The following is a 13,717-nucleotide window of genomic DNA, read 5'->3' as shown; positions in this document are numbered from 1 at the left end:
CTATCCTTAACCCTAACACTAATCCTAGCCCTACCTCTACACCTCTACACCTACCCAAACCCTAACCCTAACCATAATCCAATCCGAAGCCTAAGCCTACCACTACCCCTAACACTAGGGGTATAACACTAATCATATGCAGAACCCTAATGCTAGCACAAACACTAATATTAAACATAACACTAAATCTAGACATCACCCACCCCTAAATTTACCTCTAACTTTAAACCTAAACTTAACTTTAACTGTGCACTTATCCCTAGCACTACCCTTAACCCAAACACTAAGCCTACCCCTAACCCTAATCATAACCCTAATCTTACCCATGGCCTTAAAATAACGCTTACCCTAGACCTAATGCTAGCCCTAACCCTAATCCTGGCTCTTGCCATAGACCTAACCCTAACTCTAACCCTAACCCTAAACCTGACACTAACCCTAGCCCTACCCGAGCCCAAACCTTAACCCTAGCCCTAAGCCAACACTTACTACTACCCTAGATCCTAGTCATAGACCTAAACCTAACCCTAACACTAACCCTTACTCTAACCCAACCGTAACTCTAACCCTAAGCCTAACCCTAATCCTAGACAGAGTCCTAACACAAACACTTGCCCTAACCCTAACCCTTTTCCTAAACCTAAGCCAAACCCAAACCCTAAACATAATGGTAACCCTAACACTAAACTTACTCTTATACATAACCCTCATCCTAATATCAGCCCTAAACCTAACCCAATTGCTAAGCCTAACACTAGCCTTAACCAAATGCTAGCCCTACACATAACACTAACTCTAAAGCTAGCACTAACCATAACCTAAACCCTAGCACTAGACCTAACCTTACAACTTACCATAACACTCCACACAAGCCTTAACCCTAACACAAATCCAAGCCCCAGACCTGACCCTAAACTTAGCCTCAGACATGACCATGTCCCTAAGACTAACCCTAGCTCTAGCCCTAACTCTAGCCCTAACCATAACTATAGACCTAGGCCTAGCCCTAATGATAACCCTTGCCCTTTCCATAGCCCTGGCACTAACGCTAACTCTAACACTAGCACTATCACTAAACTTAGTACTAACAATAAGGCTAATATTTACCATAGCCCTAAACCTAACCCTAACCCTAGTCCTAACCCTAACCCTAAGCCTAGACATAAGCCTAGACCTAACCCTAACCCTAGCCTTAAAACAAACACTAAGCTTAACTATAACTCTAACGTAGCAATAACCTTAGCCATAGATCCAAAACTACGCCTAAACCAAATCCTTATGCTAACCCACACTAACCAGAGTACTAAACCTATCCATAAATCTAGGCCTATTATTAGCCCTAACCCTAACCCTTGCCCTAACCTGAACTCTAGCTCTAACGCTAACTCTAACACTAAACCTACACCTAACTCTCACCATAACCCTAAACATAACCCAACACAAGACCTAAGTCTAAACTTAGCCCTAGGCATAACTCTAACCCTAACCTTAACTCAAACTCTAACACCAACCCTAACCATTTCCCGCTTCCCCACCCCAAGGTCAAACACTAACAGAACACCTACCCTTAATACTAACCCCACCTAGACCTAACCCAACACTAACCCTACCTCTACCCTTAACACTAATCCAAACCTAACTCTAACTCTAACTCGAACCTTAATTCTCACACTAGCTCTAGGCTTAACCTTATCTTTAACTTTAAGCCTAAGGCAAGCCTAACCTTAACACTAGCCCTAGCCCTACCCCCTCCCCTAAACCTAAACCTAACCAAACGCCTACCCCTACACCTAACCCTAACTCTAACAGCAAGCATAACCCAACCTTCATCCTAACCCTACCACTAATTTTAACCCGAGTTCTAATCCTAACCCTAGCCCTAGTTCTAACACTAACCATAACACTACTCATAACCCTAAACCTAGTTCTGTCCCTAGCCCTAACCTTAAACATTACACGAACCCTAACCCTAACCCAAAACCTAACGCTCACCATAACCCTAGTCCAAACCCACCCCTATCCTTACGCCTATCTCTAACCTTAAAACTTATGCTAAGTGTAACCATACACTTATACGTAACCCTAACCCTAACCCTAACCCTATAGCTGTGACTAAACCTAAACAAATGCCTAGCCCTAAACCTAACCATAGCCATAAACCTATAACTAACAGTAAACATAGCCCTGACTCTCGCCATAGCCATAAACCTAACCCTACCCCTAACCATAGCCCTTACCCTAAACCTAAATCTACTTCTAACCATAACCCTAACTCTAACCTTGACCCAAGCCTTGAACTAAACCTAGCCCTTAACCCAGCCCCAATCCTAACCCTAATCCTTCTCCTCACCTGACCCCTAACACTATCCCTAACCTTAACACTAACCCTAATATTAGCCATACTCCTAACACAAGCCTCAGCCCTAGACCTAACGCTAACTGTAACCCTAACCCTAAAACTGGGCCTAACACTTAGCCCAACCTAGAACACTAACACTAAACGCAGCCCTATGTCTAGTCTTAAATCTGACACTAACACTTACAGTAAAACTGAACCTAACCCTGGTCCAAGCCCTAGACAAAGCCCTAGCCATAAACTTAACCCTAGCCCTAACTCTACGCCTCACCCTAATGTTAACCCTAATGCAATTCACACAGCTAACCATATCACTACCCCATAGCCTTAACTGTAACCCTATCCCTATCCCTAAAACACTCCTTACCCAGACCCTAAGACTTAAGGTAACATGAACCCTAACCCTAACCCAACCCTAAACCCAACCCTAACTGAAACCCTAAACCTAAACTTAAGCCTAAACATAACCCAATCCTTAGTGATAACACTAACACTAATCTTGAGCATAATCATAAAATTAAACCTACTCCTACACCTCATCCTAACTCTTTGTCTAACTGTAACCATAACCCTAAATTTTAGACAACCCCTACCCATAAGTCTAACCCTAACTCTAACACTAATGCTAACCCAAACCCTACGCCTACCATTAATACTACCCTGAAAACTAACATTAATTTTTTAATGCAACCACAAACCTAACCCCAATACTAGTCCTAGACTTAACCCTAACACAAACCCTTCCCTTAAGCCTAGCAATAACCCTAACACTAACCCTAGCCCTAACCCTAAAACCAGCCCTAGACCCAGCAGTAAACCTAACCCTAAATCTAAGACAAACCCAAACCCTAACCCTAATTGTACCCCAGACCTACTGCTAACCATAACCTACTCTTAACCCTAACCATGGTTCTAGACCCTAATGCCAACTCTAACACTAGCCGTAAACCTAAATCTAACCCTAACCCTAAAACTAACACTAACCCAATCCCTACAACTACCACTGACCTTAACCCTAACACTAACCCTAAACCTATCCCTACACCTACTCCTCCCCTAACCATAACCCTAACCGAAACCCTACCCCCTCCATAACCTTAGGGCAAACTCGAATGCAACCCTAACCCAACCCTACCACTAACCATAAAACTAACCCTAAACCAAACCCAAAATTAACCCCAACTCCATCTCTAATATTAACAGTATTACTAGCATTAGCCATAATCATAACCTTAACCCTACACCTAACCCTAACCCTAGCCCTAGCCCTAACCTTATCCCTAACACTAACCCTAACACTATCCTTACACGTAATGCTCTGCTAAACCTAACCTTAAGCCAACCCTAACCCCAGTCCTAACACTAACACAAACCCTAACCCTAAGCCAAACTCTACCCCTACACCTTCTCCTCCCCTAATCATAATCCAAACCCTACCCCATCCTTAAGCTTAAACCTAACCCTAACACTACCGTTAACCATAAAACTAACATTAACCCTGTACCAAACCTAACCTTAGCCCTAAACCTTACCCTAACACTAATCCAAGTCCTGCACATAACCTTCCATTAACTCTAAACCTAACCCTAATCCAAACCGACCAATAACCCCACCCATACGCCTATCCCTACTTCTAAACCAAATGTTAACTCTAATCCAGTTCTACCCCTAACCCTACCCCTAACGCTAACCCTAACCCATTTGTACTCCAACCTTAATCCTAGCATTAGCCCTAAACATAAAATCAACAACAGCCTTAGCCTTAACCCTGAACTAGCACTAACCCTAGCCCTAAACCTAACACTAAACCTAGCACTAACCATAGTCCTACACTAACCATTGCACTAACAGTCCATCGCCACCCTGAGCCCTAACTCTCACCCTAACCCAGACCCAACCCAACCTCAACCCTAACCCTAACCCTAACCCTAACATTAATTCTAGCCCTAGACCTAACACTAACCCAAGCACTATCGCTCACAGTAACCATAACCCTAGCCGTAACCCTGACCCTAGCACTAACCCCATCTGTAATCTTAACGTTAACCATTGCCCTAGACCTAACACTAACCCAGCCCTACACATAAAATTAATCATAGTCTTAGCCTTAACTGTAAACCCAAGCCTAGACCTAGCCCTAAATCTAGACCTAGCCCCAAACCTAGCCCTGGTCCTAACCTTAACCCTAACATTAACACTATCCATAATCCTAGTACAAACACTAATGCTAACCCAGAACCTAACCATAACACTAAAAAGCCATCCTCATTCCCCACTAAAAACCCATCCCCATACCCTTAACACTAACACTACCCTTAAGCCTAAGCCTAGCTCTAACCGTGACCCTACACTACACCTAACCCTAAACCAAAACCTTACCCAGCATAACTCCTAATTGTACCTTAATTCTAACCCTAGCCCTACCCTAACGCTAGTACTAAACCTAACACTGGCCCAAATTCTATCCCTAGCCCGGGCCCTACTTTTAAGCCTAACACTAGTCTAAACCCTAGGACAAACCCTAACACTACCCTACGTCAAACTCTGCCATTACACTTGACTCTAACCCTACCCATTACCCTAACCCTAACCCTCAACGCTAGCCTTAACCCAACACAAATTCTAGCCCTAGATCTGACACTAAACTTAGCCCTAGCCCTAGCCATAACTCTAAACCTAACACTAACCCTAGCTCTAACCCTAACCCTAACCCTAATCATAAATCTAGAACTAGTCCTAGCACTAATGCTAACCCTAACCCTGTCCATAGCACTGGTTCTAAGCATAACTCTAACACTAGCCCTATCACTAACCCTAACCCAAAAACTACCCATAAACCTAACCATAAACCATCTCTAAGCCCAACCCTACCCATTCCCCTAAGCCTAACATTAATCCTAACTCTAACTCAGTTCTACGCTAACCCTGACCCTAACACTTATCCCAGTCTGAGCCACAACCCTAACCTTAGTTTGACCCCTAACACTAACCATAACTCTATCCCTAAAAAAACCGAGCCACAGCAATTGCCCTAGCCCTACCCCTAAACTAAACTTACCTCTAACAATAACTCTACCACTAAAAGTAAACCTAACCCTAGCTCTAGGACTAACCCTAAACATAAAACTTATCCTAACTCTAACTCTAGCTCTAGGCCTAACCCTAACCCTAGCCTAGAGGTAAACCTAACGCTAACTCTAACAGTCACCAAACGCTAATCGTAACCCAACAGTCACCCTAACCCTAATGTTAACACTGCCCTAATCCTAGAACTAACCCCAATGCCAACACTAGCCCATGTCCAAACCCTAACCCTAACCCTAACCCTAGTCCTAATCCTACTCCTAACCATGACACAAGCCCTACACCTGACACTAACCCTAAGCCTATACCAAACCCAAACCCTAACCTTAAACATAACCCTAACCTCCCACTAACCCTAGCTGTAGCCCTAAAATTGCCCCTATCCATAATTCTAACCATAACACTAATCCTAGACCTACTCTTAACCCTACTCCTAATGCTAGGCTCAACCTTAGCCCGGAGCATAATCCTAGCTCTAACCCTAACTGTAGCCCTAAGACTAAATCTCATGCTACCACCAGCCCTAACACTCACCATAACGCTAACCCTAACCCAACTCTCACCCTACCCCTAAGTCTACCACTCCTCTAACCCTAACCCTAACCCACTCTTAGAACTATACTATCCCTAACCATAACCTAAGCCTTACCCTACCCCTAACCTTAACTGAAAACCTAAACAATCCCTAACCATAACCATAACACTAATCCTAACCCTAACCTTTATCCTAAGCATAGCCCTAGCCCTAACACTATCCCTAAATTAGCCGTAATCCTAACGATAGCCCTAGCTCTAGCTCTTGTCTTAACCCTAGCTCAAAAATAACCGTAACCCTACCATAATCCGAACCCAGCCCTAAACCTAAACCGAAGACCAGCCCTAGCCTTAACTCTAACTGTAGCACTAACTCTAGACCTAGCCCTAACTGTAGCTATAAACCTAACCCAAACGCAAAGCTTAAACCTAACACTAATCCTAGGCCTAAACCTAGCCCTAACCCTAAACCTAGTCCTAACACTATCTTAACGCTAGACCTCCCCGTAAATCTAACACTAAATCTAAACCTAACACAACCATAAACCTAACCATAAACATAGACCTCACTCTAACTATAGCCCTAACCCTAACCCTACCCTAAACCTAGCTGTAACTCTAACCCTACACCTAAACGTAAACCTAAACCTAGTTCTGGCAATAACCCTAAACCTAACCCTGACCCTAAACCAAGCCATAGACCTAGGGCTAACCCAAACGTTAGAGGGAGACCTGACCCTAACCCGAGACATACCATTAATCATAACTGTAACGGTAACCATGAACCTAATCCTAACCCTAGAAATAGGCCTAACTTTACCCTAGCCATAGACCTGACCCTAACCACAACCCTAACCCTAACCCTAACCCTAACCCTAACCCTAACCCTAACCCTAACCCTAACCCTAACCCAACAGTAGCACTAACCCTAGTGCTAACCATGACCTAATCCTAGCCCTAGCCCTAACCCCAAGACAAGCCCTCGTCCTAACCCTAACCCTAACCACGGACATAAATCTAGTTCTAAACCTAAGCCTAACCCTAAACATAGCCTTAACCCTAGCCCTTAACCTAACCCTAAGCTTAGCCCTAACCCATACTCTAACCCTAACCGTAACCCTAGACCTAGCCTTAGAACTAACATTAACCCTAGCCATATCCTTAGCCCTGGTGCTAACCCTAACCTTACCCCTAACCCTATGCCTAACACTAACGCTAACCCTAACCCTAAGCCTCACTCTAGCCCTAATCATAGCCCTAACCCTAGTCATAGCCCTAACCTTAATGCTAACACTATCAGTAGCCCTATCCCAAACCCTAACCCTGCCCCAACCATAACCGTAACTCAAACCCAACTCTAACCTTACCCCTAACTCTACCGCTACTCCTACCCGTCACCTTAAGGCTTATGCTAATTTATTGTTCCCACAAAGCCATAGTAGATAGATGTATGTCATATCTGCACATCCTTCTAGTTGCTATATGTGGGACGTGGCCTCAGCATGGCCGGACAAGTGGTGCATTGGTGTGCACCCAGGATCCAAACCCAGGCCGCCAGCAGCAAAGCCCGTGCACTTAACCCCTAAGACAAGGGGGCGGCCCCACACTTACCCTAAATATAAAGCTAACCTTACACATAACCGTAAAGTTAACCCTGACTCTACCCATAACCCAAACTCTAGCTCACGCAACATTAAACTTAACACTAACCCTAATCCTAGACATAGCCATAAGCCTAAAACCAGCCTCAGCCCTAACACTAACCAGCATCCTAGCACTAACCCTAGCCCTAAGACTAACTATAGCCATAAACCTAACTGAACTATAACCCTAAATCTAACCTTAGCTCTAACCCTAGACCTAAACCTAAGCCTTTCCCAAAACCTAATCCTAACGCTAACCATACACCTGACCCTCACCTAAACACTAAACCTACCCCAAGCATAACCCTAACACTAACCCTAACACTAGCCCTAAGTCTAGCACTAAGACTAACCAGAACTCTGTTCCTAACCCAACCCCAAGCCCTAACAGTGACCCTAACCACAACCACAACCAAAATCACTACCCATACCCTAAACCTAAGCCTAACCCAACCCTAATCCTAAACATAGCTCTATGCCAAACACTAACATTAAGCATAATGCTAACCTTAACACTTGCCCTAGACCTAATCCTAAGCCAGCCCTAGACTGGACCCTTACACTAGCCCTAAGCCTAACCCTAACCCTAACCACAGACCTATCCTTAGCCTTAAGTCTAACCCCAGTCCTAACCCGAGCCCTGGCCCTAACCCTAACTCTAACACTAATCTTATCCCTAACCATAGCCACAACACTAATGCTAATCCTAACCCTAACCATGACCCTAAACCGATCTCTCCCATTCCCAATCAATAACTCAAACCTTAACACTAGACCTAACAGTACCCTTGCCACTAAGTCTAACACGAACCATGACCATAAACTGAACTATAATCTTAGCCATAGCCCTAACCATAATGCTAGACCTAGACCTAACTCTAACCCTAATCCTAGCCCTAATCTTAACCATGGCAGTAACCCTAATGCTCAATCTAGCCCTAGCCTTAACGTTAACACTAAAAAGAACTGTAGCTCAAAGCCAACACCTACCACTATGTGTAACCCTAACCCTAAGCGGGGTATTAATCCTAACGCTAACCCAAATCTTATCCATAAACCTAACCCTAACCCTAGCCCTAGCGCTATCACTAACATAACCTTAAAACTAACACTAATCCTTACCCTAATCTGTAACCTAACCCTAACCATAGCACAGACTTAATCCTAATCCTAACCTTAACCTTCACTCTAACACTAAAACTGACTCTAACCCCTAAGCCTCACCCTAAACCTCACCAAACCAGAACCCAAAAACCAACCCAAACCCTGACCTGAACACAAACCCGAACCTGAACACTAACCTTGACACCAACACTAGGACTAAGCCTAAACATAAACTTTAACCTTAACCATAGCCCTAACCCTAACTCTAACCCTAGCCCTAATGCTAGCCTTAGACCTAAACCTAGACCTAGCCCTAACCATAACTGTAACCCTAAGGCCACTCTAGCCATAACACTAGGCCTAGCCTTAGCTTTAGACCTAACACTAGCCCTAGACTAACCCTAACTCTAAGTCTAGAACTAACAGTAGTCCTAGCCCTAAACCTAGCGCTAAACCTAATCCTAATCCTAGCCCTAGATATAACTCCAGCCATAACACTAACCCTAAGAGTAACACTAAACCTAACCATAACACTAAACGTAGCCATAAGCCTAGCCCTAGCAGTAATCATAACCCTAACCTTAACCCTCATAGTAACCCTAGCCCTAACCCTAATACTAACCCTGGCCCTAAACCTAACCCTAAACCTAACCCTAAACCTAACCCTAATCATAGCCCTAACCCACACCCTAGCCCTATCCGTAACCCTGGCAATAACCCTAAACCTAGCCCTCACCCAAGCCTTAGCCCTAAACCTAAACATAGCCCTAGACCTAACACTACCCGCAAGCCTAACCCTAACCCTAACCCTAATACTAACCCTGACCCTAATCCTAACCCTAATCATAGACCTAACCCACACCCTAGCCCTATCCGTAACCCTGGCAATAACCCTAAACCTAGCCCTCACCCTAGCCTTAGCCGTAAACCTAAACATAGCCCTAGACCTAACCCTACCAGCAAGCCTAACCCTAAACCTAGCACTAGCCATAAACCTAATGCTAAACCTAACCCTAGACTTAACCCCAGCCCTAGCCCTAACCCTAAACCCTAGCCCTATCCCTAACCGTATCCCTAACCAAAACTCTAAAGCTAATGCTAACACTAACCCTAACCCACACACAATTGGTTTTATTTCAATATATGTGAAACTTGTCGCACACAATATGTGTGATGTCATACATAAAAATGTGAATTGTGTCACAAAAAAGGTGAATGGTGTCACAGATATCAATGGGTGTGTTTTCACACACAAATGTGAGCCTTGTTACACATACACCATTGGTGTGATGTCACACACACATTGAGTGATGTCAGACACACAATGTGTGTGAAGGCACACAGCAAACTGGTGAAGTCACAGACAATGGGGGTGGTGTTTCTCATGAAAATGAGTGTGAATTCACATATAATGAGAGTTACACAATACACACATGTGGGATTTAAGTCAGAGTAAAATGTGAGAGATTTCACAGACACCTGGGTGTTATTTCATACATAGGAGCGGAGGTCACATTACACTGAATAATATGACTGCCCTCACACACAATGGGAATGATATCACACAATTTATGAGATGTGACTGGCTATCCTCGTGTTATCATAATCAAGGTTTGTGATGTCCAAAAAAGTGTGTGATGTCATACATAACGATTGCAGTGATGTCACACACAAAATGTGAATGATGTCGCAAGCACGACATTGGAGTGATGTCAAACACACTATCAGAATGATGCCACACTCAATTGGTGTGATGTCATACATAATAATGGGAGTGACACCAACATAACAACAGTTGGGATATCATATGCTAATTAAGTTTGCTGTCACACACAATTGATGTGATGTGACACAAGGTGAGGATGTTGTCACACACAAGTGGTGTGATGTCACCCATAATCGTGTGTGTCATGTCACGCATAATGATGGGAGTGATATCACATGCACATAATGGAAGTGATGTCACACTAAAAATGTGATTTGTGTCAAAAGGGACACGATGATGTCACACAAAGGAGTGAGAGTGTTGTGACACAATTCATATGATGTCACACATAATGTGAGTGATGTCACACAGAAACAGGTGAGTAATACAGCAGAGGACTCGTGACTGATGTCAAACATGTGTGTGAGTGATGTCACACTATTGGTGTGATGTCATAAACACAAGAGGCATGTTGTCTCAAATAACAGAGAGATGTCACTCCAAATATCTGAGTGAAGTCACAGAAACACCATGAGAGTGATGTCACAACAGTAGTAGAGTGATGTCCTCAAGAATTCGTGTGATGTCACACAGAATATTGGGAGTAACAACACAGGTAACAATAGCGATTTCATATGCTAATTTGCATTCATTGCACACACAATTAGTGTGATGTCAACATCTGAGAATGTTGTCACGCTCATAATATGTGTGATGTCATACATAAAAAGGTGTCTTGTCTTATGTCACAAAAAAGTGAATGGTGTCACACATATCACTGGGTATGTTTTCAATCACAAATATGAGCCCTGTCACAAGTACACCATTGGTGTGATGTCAGACACACAATGTGTGTGAAGGCTCACACTAACCTGGTGATGTCACAGACAATGGGATTGGTGTGTCTAAGGAAAATGAGTGAATATTCACACATAGCAATGAGAGTTACACAAAACACACCAGTGTGATATGTCAGAGTAAAATGTGAGAGATTTCACAGAAACCCGGAAATGACTTCATACATAACAGTGGGTGTCACATCACAGATAAGAATATGACTGCCACCACACACAATGAGAGTGATATTACACAGCTTGAGAGATGTGACCGTTTATCCTAGTGTTAGCACACTCATGTTGTGTGATGTCCGAAAATGGGTTTGATGTCCTACATAACGATTGGAGTGATGTCAGACACAAAATGTGAACCACATCACACTCCGTTGGAGTGATGGCAAACACTACCAGAGTGATGCCACACTCAATTGGTGTGATGTCATACATAATACTGGGAATGACACCACACATAATAATGGTTGGTAAAGCATACGGGAATTAAGGTTGATGTCACACACAAGTGTTGTGGTGTGACACACAATGAGGATGTTGTCACACTCAAACAATTGATGTGATGTCACCAAGAAGCATGTGGTCACGCCACGCAAAACAGTGGGAGTGATATCACATGCACACAATGGGAGTAATGTCACACTTTAAAATGTGAATTACGTCACTATGGACATGTCACTGATATCACACATAGCGGGAGTAATGTCACATTATTGATGTGATGTCACACCTAATGAGACTGAGGTCACACATAAACATGTGAGTAATATCACAAAGGATATGTGACCGATGTCACACATATGTGAGAGTGATATCACACTATTGGTCTGATGTCATACAACGCAACAGGCGTCATATCACACATAAAAAAATGATATCACCCAAAATATATGAGTGAAGTCACAAAACACTATGGGAGTGATGTCACAACACTAGTAGGGTGATGTCCTCGAGAATTAATGTGACATCACACAGAATTTGGGAGTGACATGACACTTAACAATAGCCATTTCATATGGTAAATTCGAGTGCTGTCACACACAATCGGTGTGATGTCAACACATGTGAATGTTGTCACACACACAATAGGTGTGATGTCATACATAAAAATGTGAATTATGTCACAAAAAATGTGAATGGTGTCAGACATATCGGTGGGTCTGTTTTCTCACACAAATATGAGCACTATCACACATACACCATTGGTGTGATGTCATACAGACATTGAGTGATGTCAGACAAAGTGTGTGAAAGCACACACCAACCTGGTGATGTCATGGACATTTGGAGTGGTGTTTCTAAGGAAAATGAGTGTGAATTCACACATAACAATGAGAGTTACACAAAACACAATAGGGACATAAGTCAGAGTAAAATGTGAGAGACTTCACAGAAACCTGGGAGTGATTTCATACAAAAATGGGGATGTCATATCAAAGTTAACAATATGACTGCCCTCACACAAGGGGAGTGATATCATACAATTTGAGAGATATGACAGACTAAACTACTTTTATCCTGTTCAAAGTGTGTGATGTCCCAAAATGGGTGTGATGTCACAAGTAACGATTGGAGTGAAGTCACACACAAAATGTGAGCGATGTCACACACTGTTGGCCTGATGTCAAACACACTATCAGAGTGACGTCACAATCAATTGATGTGATATCATACATAATACTAGGAGTGACACCACACATAATGGTTTGATATCACATGACAATTAAGGTTGATGTCACTCACAATTGATGAGATGTGACATGCAATGAGGATGTTGTCACATACAATGGGCTGTGATGTCACTCATAAACAAGTGTGTCACATCACGCATAACATAGGGTGTGATATCACATGAACACAATGGGAGTGATGTCACAAGTTACATGTCACTGATCTCACAGAGAGCAGTGGGAGTGATGTCACACTATTGACGTGATGTCACTCATAACAATCGGTGTGATTTCACACATAAATATATGAGTAATCTCACTAAGGACACATGACTGATATCACACACAACCTGTTAATAGCCTACACTCAGGTTTCTATCCAATGTATTGAAAGAGCACTTCTGCTGAACTCAGCTTGCCAGTAGCTCTAGGGAACATACTCTAATGAGAACTTTTATACTTTTCACTAGAACTGGTACAGATTATCTGTAACATCCACTCAATGAAAGTACAGTGTGAAGAAAAACTCCTTTTTTAAATCTGTTTATGATCATCTTGAAAAGTCCCTTTTCAAAAGTTGCAGTTCGCGTCTTTCATTCAGGCTTACTCTTACATGGAACGAAAGAATATGCTCATTGATCTCAGTTTGCCAGTAGCTGTTGGGAGCATCTTCCTATGAGAGGGTTTAAACTTTTCACTACACAAGGAAGAGAAAATATCTAATATTCATTTATGAAAAGCACAGTGTGGAGAAAAACTCTTGCTTGTACCTG

Source organism: Diceros bicornis, assembly GCF_020826845.1.
Source record: "Diceros bicornis minor isolate mBicDic1 chromosome 30 unlocalized genomic scaffold, mDicBic1.mat.cur SUPER_30_unloc_1, whole genome shotgun sequence".
Taxonomy (NCBI): Eukaryota; Metazoa; Chordata; class Mammalia; order Perissodactyla; family Rhinocerotidae; genus Diceros; species Diceros bicornis.
The sequence above is the reverse complement of the archived record's forward strand: the minus strand, read 5'-3'. Positions refer to the sequence as shown.